Here is a 24,325-nt window from a genome sequence, read left to right on the forward strand (position 1 = left end):
GCTGGAGAGGGATGGCAGGAGACAAATTGTTTGATCATTGTCTTCGGTCCACCCTCTCTGGTGCACCTGGTTCTGGCCACTGTGGGCAGACAGGCTACTGGGCTAGATGGACCTTTGGTCTGACCCAGTATGGCCGTTCTTATGTTCTTATGAAAGGGATATACCTGTTCAGATACAGACTCGGAAAATTCTGCTAATATTTTAAATCTTATCTACAGCGTCCTACCTCCTCCACCCTCCATGTTACTCTGTGACAAATACAGTCATTGAAGGATGTTTTTTTCTAGATTGTTTTTTCAGCCTGAATTGGGAGCATTTTCCAAACATCTAATTTCCTGGGGCGGGGGGATCCTTTTTCTCACTTATCTCTCCCCTCACACACGACAGAAAGGATTAATAGATGGCAAGGACACAAGGGACTATTACTATGATTCAGTCTGAGCTCCTGAATAGCACAGGACACAGGATTGCCCACAAATAATTTTTTTCAAACTACAGAATATCTTTAAAATAAAATCCAATCTTGATTTAGAAGTTGCAAATGGTGGAGAACCCACCATGACCCATGGTAAATTGTGCCAATGGTTAGTTACCCTGACTGTTCAAAATGTCCGGTCAATTTCTCTAGCTTCAGATTCTAGTCATTGGATCATGGTCTCTCTTTGCCTGGCAGATGGAAGAGTCCAGTATTAAACATCTGATCCCCATGCAGAGACTTAGCAAGTCACTCCTTCATAGTCTAATCAATAAATTCCTTGAGTCTCCCCAGGAGACAGGTTTTCTAATCCTTTCCTTTCCCCCACGGAGCTTCTCTGAACCTTCTCCGTGTCTCAATTTCCTTCCTGAAATGCGGGCACCAGCATTCGATGTTCCAGCAGTTGTCATTCCATGCCGGGGTAAAACAACAGCTCTACTCCTACCCAATCACTGGTGGACAAGGTTCCACTGTTCTTACTCATGTAGAGTCGTCATTTCCTTCAGGAACAATTCCATAGACGTCAACCATCCCCGTCAACAGAACTGAGGTGACTTGACCTCCCCTTTGCTTACCGGTATTTTATCTTCTGCATATCTAGAAATAACTCTGAAAGTGGAACGAATCATACTGCACCTTGGGCTCACAATGGGATGGCTCAGCCCCATCCTCTTGATCCATCAGACGAACCCAACAAGTTTGGCTCTCCTGCCTCATCACAGCCCCTTTACAGCCAACCCAAAGCTCTGAACAGATAACCGTGCGGGAAGCGGACAAAAAGACAGTCTACGTCGTTTTTCATTGCTGCCTGACCGAGCATATGGAAAGTCCTTACATGCAGCCTCAGGAATATGGGACTTAATTCCTAGCATTCCCCTTCCTCACAGGGCTGCTTGCTGCCGCGTGCAGGGCTCTTCGAGTTGCGATACTGCAGAGCTGTGTTGTGTCCTCTCAGAAGAGGCTTTTAAAGAACACAAGAGTCGTGTGTTAGTAAATGACAACGTGGTGGTAATTCAGTCTGAGGGATTAAGTTATCTGTAACTCTACAACAACATGTAACCCTGGTAACTTTGAATACTGTCCACGACTGAATCTCGATTACTTCATTTCCATCTCCCCAAATTCTGGGCTCTTCTCTGGCTAGCTCACTCTCTGACTGTTGGCAACTATTTCACAATACAATGTCGGCAACTGGCAGCAGATATGGACTGGAGCAAGGCAGCCTAGTTACATGAGTTCCAGTGGGGCCTGAGTGAAGAGGGGAAGGAGCCAGCCTACGCTGAGAGCCTCTCCCAACGGGAGACTTTCCCTGACTTCGATCTCCGAATCGGTGCCCAACTGTGAGCAAGATGAGCAACACAGGTCCACCCCGACATCCACACACAGAACCACCCCAGAGCCCGTGCAGATGGAGCTACCACAATGACAAGGACCTTGATCCATCAGAGGAACCAGACAAGTATGGTTCTTGTATCCTCCCCCTGCAGGGCACCAGGCCATATCTTCACCTCCTCCCTGATGAGAAAAATGGTTGGGAAGTCCACAGCACCAAAAGGGGACCAGGTTGGGCACTATCAATTCCCCTCCCCTCAGTACTGCCTTCCCACCATCCTCCCGGACGCTCAGAGCCGAGGGGTTTCCCCACACTCCCCCGTTCCCATACGGGTGTGCATCCTGGATCTGGGAGCACCCTCCCCTTCCAACGGCCTTTTGATCAATTGTATTGATGTGGAGATAGCCCATCCACACAGACTGGCTAACCTTGTGAGGAGGGCTTTAAACTAGGTTCGACGGGGGCAGGTGAGCAAAGCCCACAGGTAAGTGCTGCATGTGCGGGACTGGGAGATGGTTTGGAAATGGGGGGGAATACGGCCTATAATGGCAAGGAGAAAGGAGGGTCAGGGCACAACAGGGAGGCAAGATCAAATCAGTATCTTAAATGCCTATATACAAATGCGAGAAGTATGGGTAATAAGCAGGAAGAACTGGAATTGCTAACCAATAAATACAACTATGATATCATTGGTATTACAGAAACCTGGTGGGATGGGACGCATGATTGGAATGTTGGTATGGAAGGGTACGGCTTGCTCAGGAAGGACAGACAGGGAAAAAAGGGAGGAGGGGTTGCCTTGTATATTAAAAATGTACACACTTGGACTGAAGTGGAGATGAACGTAGGAGATAGCTGTGTAGAGTCTCTGGGTTAAGCTAAAAGGAGTAAAAAACGAGGGTGATATCATGCTAGGAGTCTACTACAGGCCACCTAGCCAGGTGGAAGAGGTGGATGAGGCCTTTTTTAAACAATTAACAAAACTATCCAAAGCCCAAGATTTGGTGGTGATGGGGGACTTCAACTATCCAGACATATGTTGGGAAACTAACACAGCGAGGCACAGGCTATCCAATAAGTTTCTGGACTGCATTGGAGACAACTTTCTGTTTCAGAAGGTTGAAAAAGCTACCAGAGGAGAAGCTGTTCTGGATTTGGTTTTAACAAATAGGGAGGAACTAGTTGAGAACTTGAAAGTGGAAGACAGTATAGGGGACAGTGATCACGAAATAATAGAGTTCATGATCTTAAGGAAAGGTAGAAGGGAGACCAGCACAATTGAGGTAATGGATTTCAGGAAGGCAGATTTTGATAAGCTCAGAGAACTTGTAGGTAAGGTCCCATGGGAAGCAAGACTGAAGGGAAAAACAACCGAGGAGAGTTGGAAGTATTTCAAAGGGACGTTGTTAAGGGCCCAAAAGCAAACAATTCCGCTGTGTAGGAAAGATAGAAAATATGGCAAAAGACCAGCTTGGCTTAACAAGGAGATCTTGCATGATCTCAAAATAAAAAAGGAGTCATATAAAAAATGGAAACTAGGACAACTAACAAAGGATGAATATAGGCAAGCAACACAGGAATGCAGGGGCAAGATTAGAAAGGCAAAGGCACAAAATGAGATCAAACTAGCTACAGGCATAAAGGGAAACAAGAAGACCTTTTATAAATACATTAAAAGCAAGAGGAAGACCAAGGACAGGGTAGGCCCACTGCTTAGTGAGGAGGGAGAAGCAGTAACAGGAAACTTGGAAATGGCGGAGATGCTCAATGACTTCTTTGTTTCGGTCTTCACCGAGAAGTCTGGAGGAGTGCCTAACGTAGTGAATACAAGCAGAGAGAGGGTAAGTTTAGAAGATAGGATACACAAAGAACAAGTTAAAAATCACTTAGGAAAGTTAGATGTCAGCAAGTCACCAGGTCCTGATGAAATGCATCCCAGGATACTCAAGGAGCTGATAGAGGAGGTATCTGAGCCTTTAGCTACGATCTTTGAAAAATCATGGCAGACAGGGGAGATTCCAGAAGACTGGAAAAGGGCAAATATTGTACCCATCTATAAAAAGGGGAATAAGAACAACCCAGGAAACTACAGACCGGTCAGTTTAACGTCTTTCCCAGGGAAGATAATGGAGCAGGTAATTAAGGAAATCATATGCAAACACTTGGAAGGTAATAGATAGGGAATAGCCAGCATGGGTTTATGAAGAACAAGTCATGCCAAACTAATCTGATAGCTTTCTTTGATAAGATAACGAGCCTTGTGGATAAGGGAGAAGCGGTGGATGTCATATACCTAGACTTTAGTAAGGCATTTGATACGGTCTCGCATGATATTCTTATTAATAAACTAGGCAAATATAACTTAGATAGGGCCACGATAAGGTGGGTGCATAATTGGCTGGATAACCGTAGTCAGAGAGTTGTTGTTAACGGTTCTAAATCCTGCTGGAAAGGGATAACAAGTGGAGTTCCTCAAGGGTCTGTTTTGGGACCCGTACTGTTCAATATCTTCATCAATGATGTAGATATTGGGATAGAGAGTACGCTTATTAAGTTTGCATATGATGCCAAACTGGGTGGGGTTGCGACTTCTTTGGAGGATAGGGACATAATTCAAAATGACCTTAGCAAGTTAGAGAAATGGTCAGAGGTAAACAGGATGAGGTTTAATAAAGAGAAATGCAAAGTGCTCCACTTAGGAAGGAACAATCAGTTCCATACATACAAGATGGGAAGCGACTGTCTAGGAAGGAGCATGGCGGAAAGGGATCTAGGGGTCATAGTGGACCACAAGTTGAATATGAGTCAACAGTGTGATGCTGTTGCAAAAAAAGCAAATATGATTTTAGGTTGTATCAACAGGTGTGTTGTAAGCAAAACTCGTGAAGTCATTCTGCCGCTCTACTCTGCACTAGTTAGGCCTCAGCTGGAGTACTGTGTCCAGTTCTGGGCGCCACATTTCAAGAAAGATGTGGAGAAATTGGAAAGGGTACAGAGAAGAGCGACAAGAATGATTAAAGGTTTAGAGAACATGACCTATGAAGCCAGGCTTCATGAACTGGGCTTGTTTAGTTTGGAAAAAAGAAGATTAAGGGGGGACATGATAGCGGTTTTCAAATATCTAAAAGGGTGTCACAAGGAGGAAGGAGAAAATTTGTTCCTCTTGGTTTCTGAGGACAGGACAAGGAGTAATGGGCTTAAAGTGCAGCAGGGGAGGTTTAGATTGGACATTAGGAAAAAATTCCTAACTGTCAGGGTGGTCAAATATTGGAATAGATTGCCAAGGGAGGTGGTGGAATCTCCCTCTCTGGAGATATTTAAGAACAGGTTAGATAGACATCTGTCAGGGATGGTGTAGACGGAGCGTGGTCCTGCCTTGAGGGCGGGGGGCTGGACTCGATGACCTCTTGAGGTCCCTTTCAGTCCTATTATTCTATGATTCTATGATCCCTTGGGTCTCTCCCTTGTAACCAGGAGCACATTGGAGCTGGTGGGGAAACATGAGAGATCCCTCTTGTCTTTTGCTGTGGTGACCCACAAACTGGGCCCTGAGAGGCTGATCTCCGGGAGCTCACGACACTCGATGTAATCTTAGCACAAAGCAGACATACGGGGTGTCCTTTTCTTGACCCCACATCTGATACCATGTCCTGCAAAAGTCTAATTTAGTAACATTATTACTGATCCACATGACACCCCTCATAGTCACGCCTCAAATTACGCCCAGGCACTGGTGTCTGCCGGATTGAGCCTCGCTGCGGATTTGGGGAGCTTGCGTCAGGTATAAAACTTTTGGCTGAGTGGGATTCCCAGTAACTTGCATATGGCAAACTCTGTTTAGACTTCTTTTGTAGGAATCAAACTTGAACTGAAATTGAGTTCTGTAGCTTCCTGGTCAAGCTGGCTTTTGAAAATGGTTTGCAATAATACAGTGACTTGAGATCCACTGAGTGCCCAGGCAAGTTAAAATGTTTCCCAACAGGTTTCTGTGTTGCCTTTTCGGGTATCCTCGACAAGGAAGCTACAGAACTTCATTTCAGTTACAAGTTTGATTCATACAACAGAAGTCTAAACAAAGACGTTGCTAGATGGCCTGCTACATTTCACATCCTAATGACATAAAAACCCAAGGGTACTTAGAGTGGGTGCTAAGTATTCTCATCAACTTCATTTAACATTGACACACTATTTCTTTCCCCCCTTTTCACCCTTCTTTTTCCTCCTCTCCCCGCCCCCATCCCTTCTCTGTGCTATTTATTTAAAAACTGGACCCCTTAAACTCCATACATCTGAAGAAGTGGGTTGTGCCCACGAAAGCTCGAGATCCTATCTACGGCTGTGTCTAGACTGGCCACTTTTTCCGGAAAAGCATCTGCTTTTCCGGAATAACTTGCCAGCTGTCTACACTGGCCGCTTGAATTTCTGCAAAAGCACTGACAATCTCATGTAAGATTATCAGTGTTTTTGCAGAAATACTATGTTGCTCCTGTTCGGGCAAAAGTCTTTTTCCGAAAAACTTTTGCGCAAAACGGCCAGTGTAGACAGCAGAGATTTGTTTTCCGCAAAAAAGCCCCGATCGCGAAAATGGAGATTGGGGCTTTTTTGCAGAAAAGCACTTCTAGATTGGCCATGGACGCTTTTCTGCAAAAAGTGCTTTTGCAGAAAAGCGTCCTGCCAATCTAGACGCTCTTTTCTGAAAATGCTTTTAACGGAAAACTTTTCCATTAAAAGCATTTCTGGAAAATCATGCCAGTCTAGACGTAGCCTACATGTTTTGTTCATCTCTAAGGTGCTGTGGGTCTATTCGTTGTATTTTACGTTTTTCCAGTTACAGACTAACTCTGCTCCCTCTGAAACTTCATAAAGATGTTCACCAATAATTTTCACTGCTGATAAACGACAAATTTCATGATCCAACGGAGAGTCTTCGTTCCCCATCCCAAAGAGGCACTGCTAATTCCTCTGCTTTGAATGATGTCCTTAATAAGTCGGACTTACAATGGAAGCTCATGCTGCTGTTAAATGGATGACTGATAGAACTATTATTGCTCCAGAATGTTGTTTTTAATATTCCAGCCCATGTCTATAGCTAAGTGTGATGATAAAAGGCACTTTATACTAATAAAACTTATCAGGCTCACCATGCAGCAATAAAACACATTAATCTGATAAGTCCTCCAAGAGACAAGAAACAAACACAGAGAAGTATAAAAATGGCCTCTAGCAGCTGCCAGAAAAGGAGGATTTCTTTAACTGAAGTGGGCCGGCGAAGCGGCTCCTGCATGGAAGAAGTGGAGCTCTGCGCTGGGGCTGGGTGCAGCATGGATCCCAACTGAAATGGGACACACGGGCTTATGCTCAGAGACTCCCCTAGAGCAGGTGTCTTTCGCCCTCGAGGTTACGCTGGGGGGAGGCGCCAGTGCCTTTGGGAACAGGATGGCCCAGGTGTGAAAGCTGAGGTTGTATCCAAGGGTACGTCTAAACTACATGCCTCCATCGACGGAGGCATGTAGATTAGACAGATCGGCAGAGGGAAATGAAGCCGCGATTTAAATAATCGCGGCTTCATTTAAATTTAAATGGCTGCCCCGCTCTGCCGATCAGCTGTTTGTCGGCAGAGCGGGTCAGTCTAGACGTTCCCCTGTCGACAGAAAACCCTTTTGTCGACCGCCCCGTTATGCCTCGTGGGATGAGGTTTACAACGGGGCGGTCGACAAAAGGGTTTTCTGTCGACAGGGGAACGTCTAGACTGACCCGCTCTGCTGACAAACAGCTGATCAGCAGAGCGGGGCAGCCATTTAAATTTAAATGAAGCCACGATTATTTAAATCGTGGCTTCATTTCCCTTTGCCGATCTGTCTAATCTACATGCCTCCGTCGACAGAGGCATGTAGTTTAGACACACCCCAAGAGAGGTGTTCTGGGATGGTCAGGTGCTATTTTTCCTGCGCCCCGTTTGCAGGTGCCTGTTTGTTGGCTTCAACTCTTGTAAATCTAATTCCCTCTTGTCACCGCAAGCTGAGCCAGGAAGGAGTGTGTGTGCGGCTATTGTGATATGCCATAACGGAGAACACGGCCATCTGTATAGAGATCTCTGCACACGCCGCAGCAGAGAGGGAGAGGGCATTTAAAAGCAAATGGCAGAGAGACACTGTTGCAGGGGGAGCCTCTTCGCACTTTGGACCACCCCAAGTCAGCTGGCTGCTTTCCAGGTGTGCAACCCCCTGTGTGTGATTCAGCAGCCCCCTCCAGCCCAGCCTTCTGCAGCACCACGCAAGGGGACAAACTCCCCCCCGCAGAGGGGAAAGTTCCTTCACCTTGACAAACACTGTCCCCTGGCACATGCCGGTGCTTCCGCTCCTTGAACTGTTCACAGCTGATGGGTTGAGTGTTCTCAGCAGTTCCTCAGCCTCCTGCCTGATGCAGCCAAGGAGCACCCTCTCCCAAGCAAGTAGCCGGCGCATAAGAGACAGAGTGCTGGGTCAGATCCAGCCCCCTAGCACTCTGCCACGGACAGCGCCAGAAATGAGCTAGGAGAGAAGACTGAAAGAATTGGGCGTGCTTAGTTTAGCAAGGAGCAGGCTGAGAGGGCATGTGATAGCAGTTTTCAAGCACATAAAAGGGTGTTACAAGGAGGAGGGAGAAAAATTGTTCTGCTTGGCCTCTGAGGACAGGACAAGAAGCAATGGGCTTAAACTGCAGCAAGGGAGGTTTAGGTTGGACATTAGGGAAAACTTGCTGCCTGTCAGGGTGGTGAAACACTGGAATAAGTTGCCTAGGGAGGTTGTGGAATCTCCATCGCTGGAGATATTTCAGAGCAGGTTGGCAAGACACCTGTCAGGGATGGTCTAGATGGTGCTTGGTCCTGACATAGGGGCAGGGGACTGGATTCTATGACCTCTCGAGGGCCCTTCCAGTTCTACTGTTCTATGGCATCAGAAGGGCCAGAAATGACCTGCCCTAGACCAGCAAAATCCCTGATCCAAGACCAGTCAGGTCCTGAGGATACCAGACCAGGGAGGTCCAACTTGTGCGGGGACAGGTGTGTCCGGTGTAGCTGCTCCCTGCACACACCCCTTGTCATTATCTGGAGAAAATGGACCATTCCAAAACCAGCTGGAGAGCGCACCAGTCCCCCTGCACAAGCTGCACTCCTGCAAGCTGCTGTGCTTCAGCAAAGCCACTTCCAGACCAGACTGCAGCGTGAGACGGCAGAGCTGGGGTTCGTATGCTAGCCTGCCACTATCCGACTGGGACTGAACTGAGACTGGCGCTGGCTAGCTCACTCCAAAAAGTCACTTCCCTCTTTTGGTATTCACACCTGCACATCTCCTGTTGGGAATGGGCTACAGCTGCCCAGGTTGTAGAGACCACCGGTCCTCTGCACAGTAGTGCAACACACCCAGCTTTGCACGTGTCTATACCCCTGCCACACAGATGTCCCCATTTCATGCATCTGACGAAGTGGGGCTCCAGCCACAAATAAATGTTTGGAAGCTCCAAGGGGGAGCCAAGTTAGTCTGTACAGGAAAAACTTAAAAACAACCAATGGTCTGGTAGCACTTTATAGACAAACAAAACATGTAGATGGGATCATGAGCTTTCGTGGGCACAGCCCACTTCTTCAGATGACTGGAGTTATGAGTTTAGGATGTCCAGACCCAAAATTAATAAGGGAGAAGGGAGAGGGGGGAAGGAAGAAAAAAAAGGAAGGGGCGGGAAACAAGGAGCAGAGGGCATGAACATATCAAAGAGAAAAATAAGTAGGCAGAACTGGTAATCTATAAGACGCTAAAGATGTTGTTAGTCTTCAAGGTGCCACGGGACTCCACGTGGTTTATGCCTTCGAGTGGAGAGATTCAAGGGGCAACAAGATCTCAATCTAAGCATCTGCATGGAGAGCAAGTATTTGAAGTTGAAGCCAGAGAGATTGAATTACAAACAGTGTGAACTCGTCCTACTGAGAGGAATCAACCATTGGAAGAGTTCCCCAAAGGGCAGGAGGCCTTCTGTTGCTGCAGCACAAATTTCTTTTTTTCTCAACAATCTGCTCTGGGAGCTATTGCGGGAGGTTCTAGAGCAGTGTTTCTTCAACTGTGTTCCGTGGCACAGCGGTGTGCCTCGAGGCAGTCGGAGGTGTGCCGCAGAGAACAGAGTTCAAAATGGCTGCCCTTAAAGGGGCAGGCAAACTTTTTGTTTGTTTGCTTGGTTGTTGTTTTTTTGCTCAATAACTTTCCCCTGACTTTTTTTTTTCTTGGTGTTCCTAATAAAAAAAAATATTGTTTGGTGTTCCTTAGTCTTAAGAAGTTTAAGAAACACTGCTCTAGACTCTGCCTTCTAAAAGACATTTAAGTCGTCCCTTCTGATCACAATGGTCCCTTTTGGCCTTGGAAAGAATCTACAGGTAGCTCGCATCTCTCTCTCTCTCTCTCTCCTAGTCACGAGTAAACGGTTTTTTTTTAATGGTGATCACTGCCCTGTGTGTAACCACCTCTATTTCTCCATGATCGTTGCTGGTGAATCTACCCTCAACATATTCCCAAAGCGGGGCATGCTCCGGCTTGGTACACTCTGTGTGTGCTAACGCTGGGCTACCCCGGCAGCACATGTGCAGAATGAGTGTTACCTGCTTTGCCAAATGCCAGTCTGAGGGGCTGGAGTCACACTTGGTTACATCGTACAGCACTGACCTAAGTGGGGCCATTGTACGGTGGGAAGGGAGCAGATTCAGCCTCTGGTGCCAGAGCACAGAAGAGACTTGCTGGAAGAACTTCCACAGGAAGAACAGAGCTAAAAGGGAACAAAAGGACAAATATTTTATTTCAAAAGTGTCAGGAAGTTTGATTAATTTATTCACAAACCATTTCCCCAGATCCACAAGCTGAGCAAACTGTGAAAATGATCTTGCTTGAATAATTCATTCCAATTATTATCCTCTCCCTCCCTAGGAGAGGGTAGGCCCACGGGTCAGTGAAGAGGGAGAAACAGTAGCAGGAAACTTGAAAATGGCAGAGATGCTCAATGACTTCTTTGTTTCGGTCTTTACCGAGAAGTCTGAAGGAATTCCTAACATAGTGAATGCTAGTGGGAAGGGGGTAATTTTAGAAGGTAAAATAGAAAAAGAACAAGTTAAAAATCACCTAGAAAAGTTAGATGCCTGCAAGTCACCAGGGCCTGATAAAATGCATCATAGAATATTCAAAGAGCTGATAGAGGAGGTATCTGAGCCTCTAGCTATCATCTTTGGAAAATCATGAGAGACAGGAGAGATTCCAGAGGACTGGAAAAGGGCAAATCTAGTGCCCATCTACAAAAAGGGAAATAAGAACAACTTAGGAAGCTACAGACCAGTGAGTTTAACTTCTGTGCCAGGGAAGATAATGGAGCAAGTAATTAAGGAAATCATCTGTAAACACTTGGAAATTGGCAAGGTGATAGGGAACCGCCAGCATGGATTTGTAAAGGGTGTCATAAGGAGGAGGGAGAAAACTTGTTCATCTTGGCCTCTGAGGATAGAACAAGAAGCAATGGGCTTAAACTGCAGCAAGGGTATGTCTACACTAGTGCGAACTAGCGGGGTAATGTATCCATACCGAAGGTGCAAATGAAGCACGGGATTTGAATTTCCCGAGCTTTATTTGGATAAGCCGGCCGGCGCCATTTTTAAATGCCGGCTTGTTCAAACCCCGTGCCGGGCGGCTACACGCGGCACGGGCCAGATAGTTCGGACTAGCAAGCTATTCCGAACTATCTGTACGCCTTCCAGTCCTAGTATTCTATGAGTCTATGATTCTAGTCCGCCAGCACCAGGTCCCCCCTTCTGGCGAGCGGGAGGCGCCTTTCCATGAAGCTGCTAGAGCTGTGCCAGGCGAGAGTTGCACCTTCTACATCTCCCCGAGTATTTCCCCATGAGTATAAGTGCCATGGGGTGTGGTGTGGGGAAGGAAGGAAGGAGAGGCGAGGGGTGGGGGGCGGGAAGCAGACATTGGCCTAGCATGGGAACATGCCATGCACAGGAAGAATTTAAAGGAAGTACAAGGGTGCTGGAGAGAGAGCTCAAAAAGCACACAGGGCGGAGAGGCTCAAAACAGGTGAAGAGTCCTGACTTCTCCTGTGGAACCGGAAGAAGCCGATGGGTTTAGTTTCACCCCACCCTGGAGTAGAGACAGGCCTAGAAGAGACAGCGCTGTCTTTTCCTCATTGGGTAGGGAGGGGCTTTCGTCTCAAAGCCAGAGACAGCTTTACCATGGAAGTGGAAATAATATTTAGTTTGCAGCCGCTTGCCAGGCTCTCTTGGCTGCCTCTGGCTATCCAGATGCTAGAACAGCCTTCCCCAGTTGGCTGGGCTCCCACTGCATTGGCTGCGTGCAGCAGCCAGCACTGCAGCTCAGACTCACACCAGAGAGGAGCCCAGCTCTTTTCCGTCTGTGTGGTTGGATGCTACTGGTGGCCCGCAGGGCTGGACACTAATCACTGACTATGAGCAGGCCTCTCACCTTCCCCAGCACAGACACTCAGCCTAGCCTCGGGGGTTGGAAAATCCATAGCACGACTCGGCTAAACTTTAGGGCCTAGCTCACGAGTACAGAGGAATTTGCACTGAAGCTGCCCTGTCAGCCATGATCAGCCGTCAACGTGCGGCAGAGCCAGCTCCTCTGCTGAGCAGCTCGAACGCCCTCCACAAGGTCATCAATGATCAAGTGGGCAAAACCAGGGCCCAAGCGCCACAGACAGATCCCAGCGCTGACACCAACGCCGTCAGCGAGCTCCCTGGATCATCTTGGCCGATGTGACCGACTTGGCTATTTGAAGCTCAACTCAGAGGCTTGGTGGTAGGTGCTTCATTTTAACGCACTCCGATATAAAGCACCAGCCTTGTCCAACAGGGACCTCCGCCACAACATGGGGCCTCTGCCATCTTTAGAACGGGAAGATGGACATTTTGACGTTGCTGATTGGTGCAATCAGTCTGACCTGAAGCTCCAAGCCAGCAGTGGGCTGGAAATAAGGGCAGGCCTGTTTCCTAGCGAGACTGAGACGAGTTTCAGAGTGCTGGGGAGGAGTCACAGCACTGGGCAGAACGTGCGCACACTGGCTTCCAGTAGCCCTCCTCCCTGGCACCGTGTAGCAGGCCCGCTGCCCTTCTCAGACTGTCTCCACGGGCAGGAGAGGTAAGAACCAGCCATGGTGCTGGCCCTTGCTCTAGCCTGGCCACTCCGCCTTCTAGCCCAAGCGCAGCCAAGCCAGCGTTGGCCTTGCCCTCTCATCTCCTGCCTGGCCCCAGTGGTTACTGACTGGGGGGTTTCACCGACTGCAGTGGAAGCACTTGTGTTAGGAAGCGCTGGGTTGCTTCACAAGGGCAGTACATGCCCACCCAGCCCATCAGCATCGCCAGTGGCTGGCTGAGCCTCCCCAACTCCCCAGGGACTGGGCTCAGAGGTGAGGGACGTCCCTTATTTACAGGGCTAGCCCAGGTACCAATGGAAGCAGAGCCTGTGGGGCTCACCCCACGGACGGGGACTTGGGGGGGGGTGAATGGAGAAGAGATAAAACGAGGCCTGTCGTTCCCTCGGTGGCAGGGGGGTATATTGGGAAAGGAGAGAGGTGGGACTAGCACATCACAAAGTCCAGCCCGCTTGTGTGCAGAGTACCCAGTAGCGGCAGGTTTCTGGTAACCGCGTTACACGCTGTGTATCGTAGAGCCTCAGCGCTTTGAGTTACATCCGGTCTCTTCCCTCATTCAGCCGTTGCCCCCGCGCTCTGCGTGTGGGGCCCTGGGCACCTCACCAACTTCCCGCATTTGCTAGAAGCAATTTCCAGTTGTACTTTTCACCCAGTGTATTTTAACTGCCAAGGAAAACAGGCCTTTCTGGCTTCTTTTATTCATCGCCGCTATTCATTCTCTCTCTTCATCTCCAACCACCTGCTGAGTTACATCTCCTTAGAATTACACAGCTATTATATTTCAGGGGGAGATTAGTTCATCTGTGTTTCCGTGGTTTCACTAGGTCGTTAATGGCTGTTTCAGGCTGACTTTGAGCAGTGCCTGATGTATGAGACTGCAGATTACAGTGGCACTGGCTGGCATTTCTGGAACAAAGGGTTTGTTAATATTTTGATGACAAGCCCCAGCTGTCCCCGGTTTACGAATCCGGGCATTGTCTTCCCTGCAGAGTCAACTCACGCTCTGTCTAAGCCTCCCTCGGTCTCACCCACAAATGTACTTTTTGTGTCAGTGCAGGAACCCCAGCGAGCTCCACCTGGCTCGCCGTGTAGGGCAGAAACCTGGCTCTGCCTTCACTTGGCACCTGCCCTTTGCAGAGGATGCAGTGCTGGGAGTCCTGTAGGACCTTCCCACAATTCCCACCACAGGACAGAGGTTCGAGTACAACCGGGGAGGGAATTCTACCTCATCTCTGCCAGAGACCAATGGGACAGGCCCCAAGACAAGTGCACAACAGGGAGGACCCAGCCATGGGGCACAGCTGTGCCATGAGGTTGCCGACACCAGGGCTAGTGTGTGGACAACTTGGCTAACAGGGCAGCGAAGACACCCCCAGCCTTCCCCCAAAAAGCTGCTGCGATGCCCAAACAACCTACAATCTCAGTGATGGCTGTTTCTGAAACCAGATGGGACTGAGCTGGATTCACTGGTGCAGTGAGTCCAGTTGTCAGTGGCACGAGGAAGACGACACTTGTTTTTGTGATGTTTCAGGCTGTTTTGTCCTTTTCCTGGGACCCAAACGTTGATTTTGACGGTTTTGACCAGCTCCAGTCATTTGGCGCTTTTTAAAAAAAATCTTGATTACTCCGGTTCAAAGCTTGCTGACCTTCGAGGCGCCAGCATTGATTCTGGTTCATTAGAAAACACAATGTAGAAAACCAAAAGCAACCACTCGTCTCCTAAGTGATGGCAGTGGGCTCCTCACCCAGGGTAGCAATATCACCCTGGCTGGCCCCACCATGTATCACACAGCTGTTAAGCCACCTAAGCCCCAAATGACTCACGTCCGTCATTTCTGCAGCCGGGGGAGGAGCCGCTCCCTGTGCGGTCGCAGAGGATAATCGAGTGCCAGCGCAAACAGCGGGATCTCCAGGTGACCATATTATCACACGCTAATTACAAAAACCAGCTGGAAAGAGAAGCTGCAGGGCTTAGTTTCATTTACAACTTTGATACCTGCAACAGAGGTTTGAACAAAGACCTTAACTGGATCACCCGCTACATTCCACATCCCAATGCCATAAATGGCCAAACTTAAGAGTACTCAGAACCTACTACCAGCTTCATTTAGCATGGGCACTCGGACTGACTAGTGTGTTCCCAGTTTTTTCTCCTTTCCTTCCCCCCACCCCCTCCCCCTTTCTGCTATTTATTTGGAACCTGGAGACCCCTTAACTCCACTCATCTGAAGAAGTGGGTTATATCCACAAAAACTCAGGATTCCATCAACATGTTCTGTTCGTCTCTATGGTGCTGCAGGACCATTCACTGGGTTTTTATGTGTTTTTCGGTTACCAATGAACACGGCTCCCCCCGAGACAGCACAAGCCGCAAGACAGTAAGATGCTGTTCGACATGCGAGCGAAGAGCCAGCCACGGCCTGCGTGAGGCAAAGCAGCTACATGAAACTGTTCTAATGCTTTTTCCCTTCCCCGGCATCTGAAAGAATAAGAGGGAATGAGGCAATAGCATAGCGCGTAAGAGACTTGACTTTCTAGGGGCATTTTACTCCCTTAAATACCAAAGAGCCGCTCGGGTTGATTGTGTCAGCGATCGCAAGATACCGGGTCACAGATTATTGAACGGTGCCTTTTAATCCAATGGGTTTTCAAGGATCTTTTACTGGCGCTCAAGCCGCGTCTCAGACATTTCCAATGAGAACGGACTGCCTGGACTCTGCAAAATCTGTAACATTGCCAGTGAAATCAGACAGCTCCGCCTCGCCTCTGTGCTCCGTCTCCAACCATTTGAAAGACAAACGAAGCCACCACACTGCAGTGCTGAGATCCCGCAGGGCTGCACAGAAGCTCAGAGATCCATAGCCCCTTCCACTGCGCAGTGACTAGCCACTGGAGACCTGAGAGTGGTCCAGTACTTAAGCACAAAGGCACAGGGTAAGGCTTGTTGTTATTTCTATAACAGTAGCGCCTTCCGTTTCCATACAGGATCAGGGCCCTCTTGTGAAGCCAAGTGAAACTGTGAGGAAGAGGCAGGTACTGTTCATGGAATCTGGCCCAAACAGGGTCCATGGTGTAAAACGCTAACGGGTGCTAGGCACAGGCTGGAAACACGTCCCATAGGAGCGCTAACAGAACATCTTGGTGTCAGCACCCTCCCTGCAGATAAGAGACACTCTGACCCAACTTCAGGATGGGGTCTAACCTGACGGCAGGACAGGCAATGACCCAACCCCCACGTGGAAGGTAATGGGTGATATGTATGGACACCAGAGGGAGGCAACTGGATACGTCAGGAGTGATGCGGAACTTGTTTGTACCTGTGTATAAAAACCTATCCCAAGGGAGTTGTCTTTGTCTAAGCTAGGAGGCAGTAGAAGAATCCATGGTACAAACGAAGCTGAGCCCATTATAACAAGCATAAATGTCTTAGAGTAGCAGCTGTGTTAGTTTGTAACATAAAAAACAAACCAGCCAAAAAGTTGTCCTGTAGCACCTTTGGCTACGTCTACACAGTAGCGGTATGTCGGAATAATGTCAGTTATTCTGAAATAATGTAGTGTGTCACAGAAAACTCATTATTTCAAAATAAATACAAAATAACGGGCTTCTTACTCCAACTTCTGTAAACCTCATTGTATGAGGAGTAAGGGAAGTCAGGGGAAGAGTGCTCGGTTTCGAAATAACTGCTGTGTAGACAGCGCCAAAGGTCAAAATAAGCTATTTTGACTTGAGCTACACTAATTGCGTAGCTTAACTTGTGTAGCTTATTTTGTGTTTAGCCCTTCTGTGTAGATGTTTAACAAATATACATTTAAAAAAAGGGGGAATCTCCCCTTCTCCCTTCTTTTTCTGTTATATTATATGAGGTTTCCCATTTTTTCTCCCCTCTCATTTGAGGAAGTGGGTTTTGGCCACGAAAGCTCATGGTAGAATATATATATATTCTGTTAGTCTGTAAGGGGCTACAGACTACTTTTTTTTAAGCATAAATGTGTCGGCCTAACTGTAGACACTGATCTGGGGAAACTAGGACCATGTTTGTTTACAATAAACCAGACGTGGTGCTGTCAATCCTTTGGGGTCTTGCTATGGGCATGTCTACACAGCAGGACAAAAGTTGAATTAAGGTACGTCAATTGCGTAGCTTACGTTGAAATAGCTTAGTTCGGCTTTTGGCACTGTCTGCACAGCAGGAAGTCGAAGGCAGAACCTGCTTCCTTCGACTTCCCTTACTCCTCGTAAAATGAGGGTTACAGGAGCCAGAGTAAGAAGTTCTCCAGATGGCCGTTATTTCGACATAATGCTTTGCTATTCCGAAATAACACTGCGCTCTTTGCTATTCCGAAATAACACTGCTGAGCAGACATAGCTTTGAAGTCTGTTGTATGTGCTCATCTGTGCAGGGCCCTAGAGTACACAGGAGAAAGCCCACAGTCCAACGATCTTCATCATCGGACTGAGCAAGATCCCATCCGGACACCACACCGGTGACTTCTGACAATCACTCTGAAATGGGTAGCAGCAAATTTTAAGTTTTGTTTCATAAATACCTTCCATTAGCATGGAGAACACAGCCCTCAATGCTTGTCTACACTTATGGTGCATCTACACTGCAACCCTATTCTGAAATAACTTAGTTCGCGTCTACACAGCAGGCAGATATTTCGAAATAGTGTGAAAATACTGCCACGCTGGAGGACGTCTTACACTGACTCCTGTAACCCTCATTGTACAAGGAATAAGGGAAGCCGGAGGAAGAGTGCTCTATTTCGAAATAAGCGCTGTGTGGATACTCCCTATTTTGAAATAAGGTATGCAATTGACGTAGCTCAATTTGCGTAGCTTGTTTCGAGTTAAGCCCTGCAGTGTAGACACACTCTTACAGTGCTGCACCAGTGCTGGCGTGCCCCTGTAGTGTTTCCCGAAAACGCAACTTATGCTGGCAGGAGAGTTTCTCTCTACGACACAGATCCTCCAGGGCCCAAGAGGCAGTAGCTATGTCCATCAACGTAGTACTGTCTACACTGGCAGTTAGGTTGATGTAACTGTCACCAAGTGGTGTGGATTTGAGTGACATGTTTACACTGATATAAGTGGGTAGAGTAAGTCTTATTGAGCTAAACCATGAGCCAGCTGTATGTCACTAGCCCAGTGCAGGACTTGTATTGATGATTAATCAAAACTACAAACAGCAAATTGTGGAGCCAAAATACTGTATTTGTTGCTATGATTAGTACTAACCACTGTCCTATTACTAACTGGAGCGGAGAATTCTGAGCGAGGCCTGGCAAGCCTTAACCTCGCACGCTCCCAGAGGAAAGTTTCAGACCTTTCCAGATCAGAGACGACGCGCCAAGACTCAGAAATGTAGCCTCTGGCTTGATGGCATTCCGGCCATGGGTTCATTAGCATTTATGAGCCAAGCAAGGCAAGATCAAGGAGAAAATAGTGAACTCAGTGCAGAATCTGCTCATTTCCAAACCAACAGCTGCAAGGGGAAAGAGGATAACTCCAGTGGCGCTTTAAGCTGCTTTGAAGAAGTTTTTCCAAAGCGTCTAGTGATTTGGTGTGCTTCATCTGAGGTGTCAAACTCGAGACCCAAACTTGCTTGTCACTGCGGAAACATCCCTTCAGTGCTCATATAAACTAGTGAGAAGAGAAGGAACTACACCGTGATCACAAATCCCCATTTCCACAGACACTACCTTCCCCTTAAGGCTTTAGCGGCTTTTCTGCCGAGCCTTATTTTTCTACATTCAGGACCAGCCGGCCAATGCAAACCAGAAAGCTGTGTGTTAGTGCTTCCGCCAGCAAGCAGTGAGTTGTGCAGGGACATGGCCTCTGTGCTCTCTTGCACAGATGTCTGATCTTAGGAGATTCAGCAACCTAAACAGAACGTCTGGAGTCAAACTTCTCACACACCCACATATGGTCAATGATAACGGCAAAGAAGAGGTTTTTAACATCCTGGAGAACTTCATGCTTGAGCATATGGATGTTTTTAGTTGGAACATCACAAACAAATGAAGTCTGACTTTTGCTAAGGACAGCCCTAGCAGAGCACCCTGCTAATATCTCTTTTGCCCTGATACAATGGGTCCATTGGAAAGATGTTTATTTTCACAACATCACAAACTCCAACCCCAACATGGCCATGTCATTGCAATTTTTCCACACATTTTATTTTTATGTCTCCTATTTTTCAGTGCAGTTTAATTTCCCTGATGTACAGAAGCAGGCTACCCGTCTGCACTAAAGCACAGCCCTAGACTGGAAATAATAAAAAATGAGAAATTGCAAATGAAAATCTTAATGGTCGCAGTCATTAAAATGGATCCTACTCTCCCAGGCTCTGTAGGTTCTGGAACATCAACCCTGAGTAACTACAGACACCAGAGAAAATGAAGCGCTCTCAGAGGCAGCTGTCGTTAGTCCAGGAAAAGAAAAGGCGCCGTTCTGCTGAGTGCCAACCCGAAAGAGAAGTGAGACGTGGACCAACACGGCAGAGTCTCTTCTGCAGCGGGCAAGTGTCAGCATCTGATGATGCCCAGGGCTCTCAGGAAATTCCCCTTCCTTCCGATGGATGGGTGGGCCGGGCATTTTGAAAATATTCAATTCCATCTGTATGCCTCCTCCACATTCAGGGTATGTCTAGACTGCACCCCTCTGCCAGCAGAGGGATGCAGATTAGGCTGGGCGAAATTGCTAATGAAGCGGGGATTTAAATATCCCGAGCTTCATTAGCATAAAAATGGCCGCCGCTTTTTTTCAACACGGAGCTTTGTCGGAGAAGAGCGGAAGTCTAGAGGCTGATCTATCGCTAATAAAGCCTCTTCCGCTTGACCCCTTATGCCTCGTAAAACGAGGAGTACAGAACACAAAGATGGGTTACCCTAGCTGTGACGGCGCGTTGGGGGTCCCCCGTCTCCTGCACCCTGAAATGGCACAAACAGACTCCACCAGCCAGTGGAATTGAGGGTGGTTTATTGCTCCTCCAGGATACAGCACAGCACAGATGTCATCTGGTTACAGGAACTGGGGCTAAGAGGCCTCAGTGCTCCCCTTGAGATAGGGGAGTCCCAGCCCCCTCCCCAGCTCCTTCTCCCCTGCTTTCCAGACAGGAACTAACTCTACCTCTCCCAGCCCTGCCCCCAGCCCGGGCAGCATCCACCTTCCTTTGTTTCTCCCCATGGGGGGCCGCAGGTCAGACAGGTTTTTGAGTCACCTTTGCATAATGAGGTTTTCCCTGCTGGGTCTTGCTCAGACAGCAGAGGTCACCACAGCCCAGCAAGTACCCCCACTACGTCACACTAGCCCTGTGGTTCTCAAAGTGTGGCCCATAGACCATTAGTGGTTCATGACTGTCTTGCACGTGGGCTGTGGGCTCGGGGCTCCCCCTCTCCTCCCCGCAGTGAGGAGCCTCAGCCTCACGCCCACTTCCCCGTGAGATTGGAGCGCCACTGCCGGTTTCCCATCATGGCGGGAGGGTGAGCCTCATGGGCCGGATCCAGCTTGCAGAGGAAGGAATTGGCTCCACGTGATGCTGCTCCTCCTCCCCCTGGCACCCAGACCCCCACCCCTTCCTGCACCCATTGTGTCACCGTGGGTGGTTGGCTGGGGGTCTGCACAAAGGTCTGTGTTGAGCCATGGGCCAATAAGTTTGAGAACTACTGCCCTAGCCCTTAGACCCGTGGTCCCCAACACGGTGCCAGCGGGCGCCATGGTGCCCGCGGGGGCATTTCAATGAGCCCGCCAGGTGCTCGGGGCTGGCCTGGCCCCGGGCACATGGCGCAAGGGGGCTTGCGGGGGGAGCGCGCTTGGCGGGGAGAGCGCCGGCCCCGGGCGCGCGGCACTCAGTGGGAGGGGGGGAGCGCCAGGCGCGCGGCACTCGGCGGGAGGGGGGAGTGCCGGCCCCGGGCGCGCGGCACTCGGCGGGAGGGGGGAGTGCCGGCCCCGGGCGCGCAGCACTCGGCGGTGGGGGAAGGGGTGGGGGGGAGCGCCGGCCCCGGGCGCGCGGCCCTTGGAGGGGGCCCTGCCCCCGGACGCGCGGCTATGGGGGGGCCACGCCCCCGGGTGCGCAGCTATGGGGGGGCCACGCCCCCGGGCGCGCTAGTGTCCCCGCCCCCTGGCGCCCGGCGGGCAAACGGCCACGCCCCCGGCACCCAACAACCTCAAAAGGTTGGGGACCACTGCCTTAGACAGTGGTTCCCAGCCTGTGGTCTGCTGACCCCTGGGGGGTGTGCGAGGGCACTGCGGGGGGGAGGGGACTGCGGAAAGTTTTTAAAAGTAAGGATCGCAATGGGCCCCATCTGTTCTTTTCTTTTCCTTTTCTTCTCCCCACCCCCCGGGAAGGGAGGAGGAAACAGCAGCTATGCATGCTGGGATGCGACTTGCTTTTGATCCTGTTCTCTGAAAGCTAAGGGAGTGAGGGGAAAGTGCCTGCATGCTGTGCATGACCCCCACGCCTGACTGCTGCCCCCTGCATTCTGGGTTGCGGCTTGCTTTGGATCCCATTCCCCAGATGCTAAGGGAGTGAGGGGAAAGTGCCTGCATCCCAGGCATGCCTCTCACACACCAGCCAGGCATGAGAGGCATGCACAGCCTGCAAGTGCTTTCCCTGTGCTCCCTTAGCTTCCGGAGAACAGGAGCAAAAGCAAGCCACATCCCAGAATGACAGCTGCTACCCAACTCCCCACCCCGCACTCCCAAAGTTCCACCCTTGCCCCCTGCATCTGTGCTCTGGAATTGGCCTATAAACAGGTCAGTCACTTTTTATCATTTTCACCCACTTTTTTGAATACATCACCCAGCGCTAACTGTTCACAAGCTATTAGAATGGCGAGAAGGATTTAGTTAGGTGAGAAAAAATGGATCATTTGGAAGGGTGGCCCGTGAAATTTTAATAGATTGGCAAGGGGTCTGTATGCTTGAGAACCACTCCCTTAGGACATAAAACCCTGAATCCCGGATTCAGAAATTATGCTAATTGGTGCAGCTAAGAGATACTAGAAATATGCAAGCTGATGTACTGCACAGCAGAAATGGCTTGGTACAGTCTGAAGTTTACTTACTCTTGCCTTTTTTGTAGCTGCTTTCTTAAGCAGTTCTTTTAAACTTTAATAAATTCCATAAACACGCTATATTCCAAATACCCCTCTTCATACCACTCCTAACAGCGGCAGCAAGAAAAATCTATAAATGACTCAGGAGGACAGTCACTCAAAGTAAATGCAGCCTTTAACAATAAATGCAGGGGCACTTTACAACTCTGCCTGAATCACTTTTAGCTTTATTAAAAGGGGATCGATATCAGCAGGATAAAGATTATGCAACTTTGGAAGAGAAAGACACTCCCAAATAAGTCGCTTAGGAACAGGCATTGCATTTGAGTTAGAATTGATTTTCACTCCTCAAAAAGAGCCAAGCTTGTCAGTAACAGTGACAGTAGCAGGAACTGCAGTCTCCAATTTTTAAATAAAAAGAGAGAGATTATTTGCATACATAGCCAGTTCAAATCTAAGAGCTTCAATGCCTTCACCAAGAAAATCCTTTCTAGTATGTAAACACATCCCTAGTACCTATATCAAGATGTCAATAGTAATTCAGCTGAAATCTAGCTTGCATTTTATACATGAATATCAGTTATCTGGAAATCCAACTACAGCAGCATATACCACTCAGCTTATGCACACTTTCAGGCCAGTTCATAAATAAGCAAACACAACAGCGAGAAATTTGAAACAACAGCAAACGATTCAGAGCAACAGCCATTCTAGAATGAACCGTGAGACCAGGAAGAGGGAGTTGCTAACACGCTTCCCTTCACACAAGCATCGAGACAATTCCATTTTGCACAAAGATGCGAATTCTCCCTGCATTCTTAGGGTAAGACATTTGTATCAGTTTTAAAACTTCAGCACATGTTACAGGGGACAACACAGAGCTGGGATAAAAACCAATAATCATCACAGTGAGGCACCTCGCAATGTATTTGTAAATTTGCCCCTTTCATACATATATCCCCATTTTAAAAAAAGATCAATAAAAATACAAAATCTTCCCACATTCGGAACCGTGTTCCAAGCATGGAAAAGAATCCATGGCTCAAATACGCTCCCTGGTTCTGAAAACGGACGTAGTTCCAGACTTTTCCCTTGTTTTAATGGAGACTCTATAAACCTGCTACAACATTTTTAGGCAGCGTAGCATGTGACCTCCCCCACATACTAGCATCCCATTAGTGCAGTTAGCCAGGCGCATCCCTCCCTGTCGCTGCAGGAAGCAGCTATCCAGAGATCCTGCTCAATATCCATTACAATCCAAAGGAGAAAGAGAGAGTCGGGAAAAGAGGCTGCAGGAGCAGACCCACCTGTCACAAAACTGGCTCGCTCAGGAGACAGGATCCGTCTTTTGTTACCTATGATTGAGCGTGTCCCCCAGGGACAAAAGGGTTTGTACTCCCAGAAACTGCTTACCTCCACTTCCTCTGGTTCCAGGACTCCCAAACGCCCTCCGCTCAGCAGGGGTTGGTTGGAGAGGAGAGACACCCCTGTAAAAGTATCTAATTAGAGCCTGGAAGTTGGTCTGGTCGCAAGTGCTGTTGCTGATCCAACTGCTAACCTTTGACCTCATCCATCTCAAACCTTGGGCCTTCGAACACTCAGTAGGAACCTCGGCTTGATCCTGTTGCCCCAACTTTCAATTCACTCACCCGTGAAACCCCCTTTTCCCTCCCTGGGTGACTCGGGGCAGGTCACACTCACAGCTGTGCCTGGGCACCTGATGGGTTTTGACATCAAAGGAGGTCCTGAGTACCCCAGTGGTGATGTTCCCTATCCACCCCCTTGCTGCAGGCCCTTGCTCATAAAGAACATACAATGGCAGCGCCTCCAACTGGCTGGCCTTGTGCACACTTACTGGTGTGCCTTGGGAGCCTCCAGGAATAACATTATTCCAGCAATCAGCTGGATCTAACTCCAGGACAGCAATTTCAAATTATAAATACTGTACATCTCATTGATTCCATTGGAATGAACACAGCTTTATGGAACAACTTAAAGAAACAGGGTTAACAGTGAATACAATTAACAAAGTGCACAGAAATAATAGGAACTTCTCTATCTGGCATTTGCACTGCCACCATGTATCCTCTGGACTCAGAGTCCCAGACGCTTGCTTGGGTGGGCGCGCTTGCAGATCTGGAGTGGAGGTTCTCTGTAGGTTGTGAGTGTGTTAGTCCAAGCTGTGTATCCAGCTGCAAAGTCCCTCTGCCCCCGGAGCAAACTCCATCAAATGCCAGCAGCTCTGGTTCCCTGGGCCGGACACGCTGCCTC

At 48.7% G+C, this 24,325-nt stretch overlaps 1 long non-coding RNA gene across 1 annotated transcript in view; it reads right to left on the bottom strand.

Moving 5' to 3' along the window:
* Nucleotides 1–23,544, bottom strand: part of LOC142829042 (uncharacterized) — a 211,515-nt gene extending 187,971 nt beyond the window's left edge. The window contains exon 1 of the long non-coding RNA XR_012903238.2: nucleotides 23,468–23,544. This is a non-coding gene — a long non-coding RNA (uncharacterized LOC142829042). The remainder of the gene's footprint in view (nucleotides 1–23,467) is intronic.
* Between the last annotated feature and the right edge of the window lie 781 nt (nucleotides 23,545–24,325).

This window comes from Pelodiscus sinensis, chromosome 5, assembly GCF_052426305.1.
Source record: "Pelodiscus sinensis isolate ZL-2025 chromosome 5, ASM5242630v1, whole genome shotgun sequence".
NCBI classification, from domain to species: Eukaryota; Metazoa; Chordata; order Testudines; family Trionychidae; genus Pelodiscus; species Pelodiscus sinensis.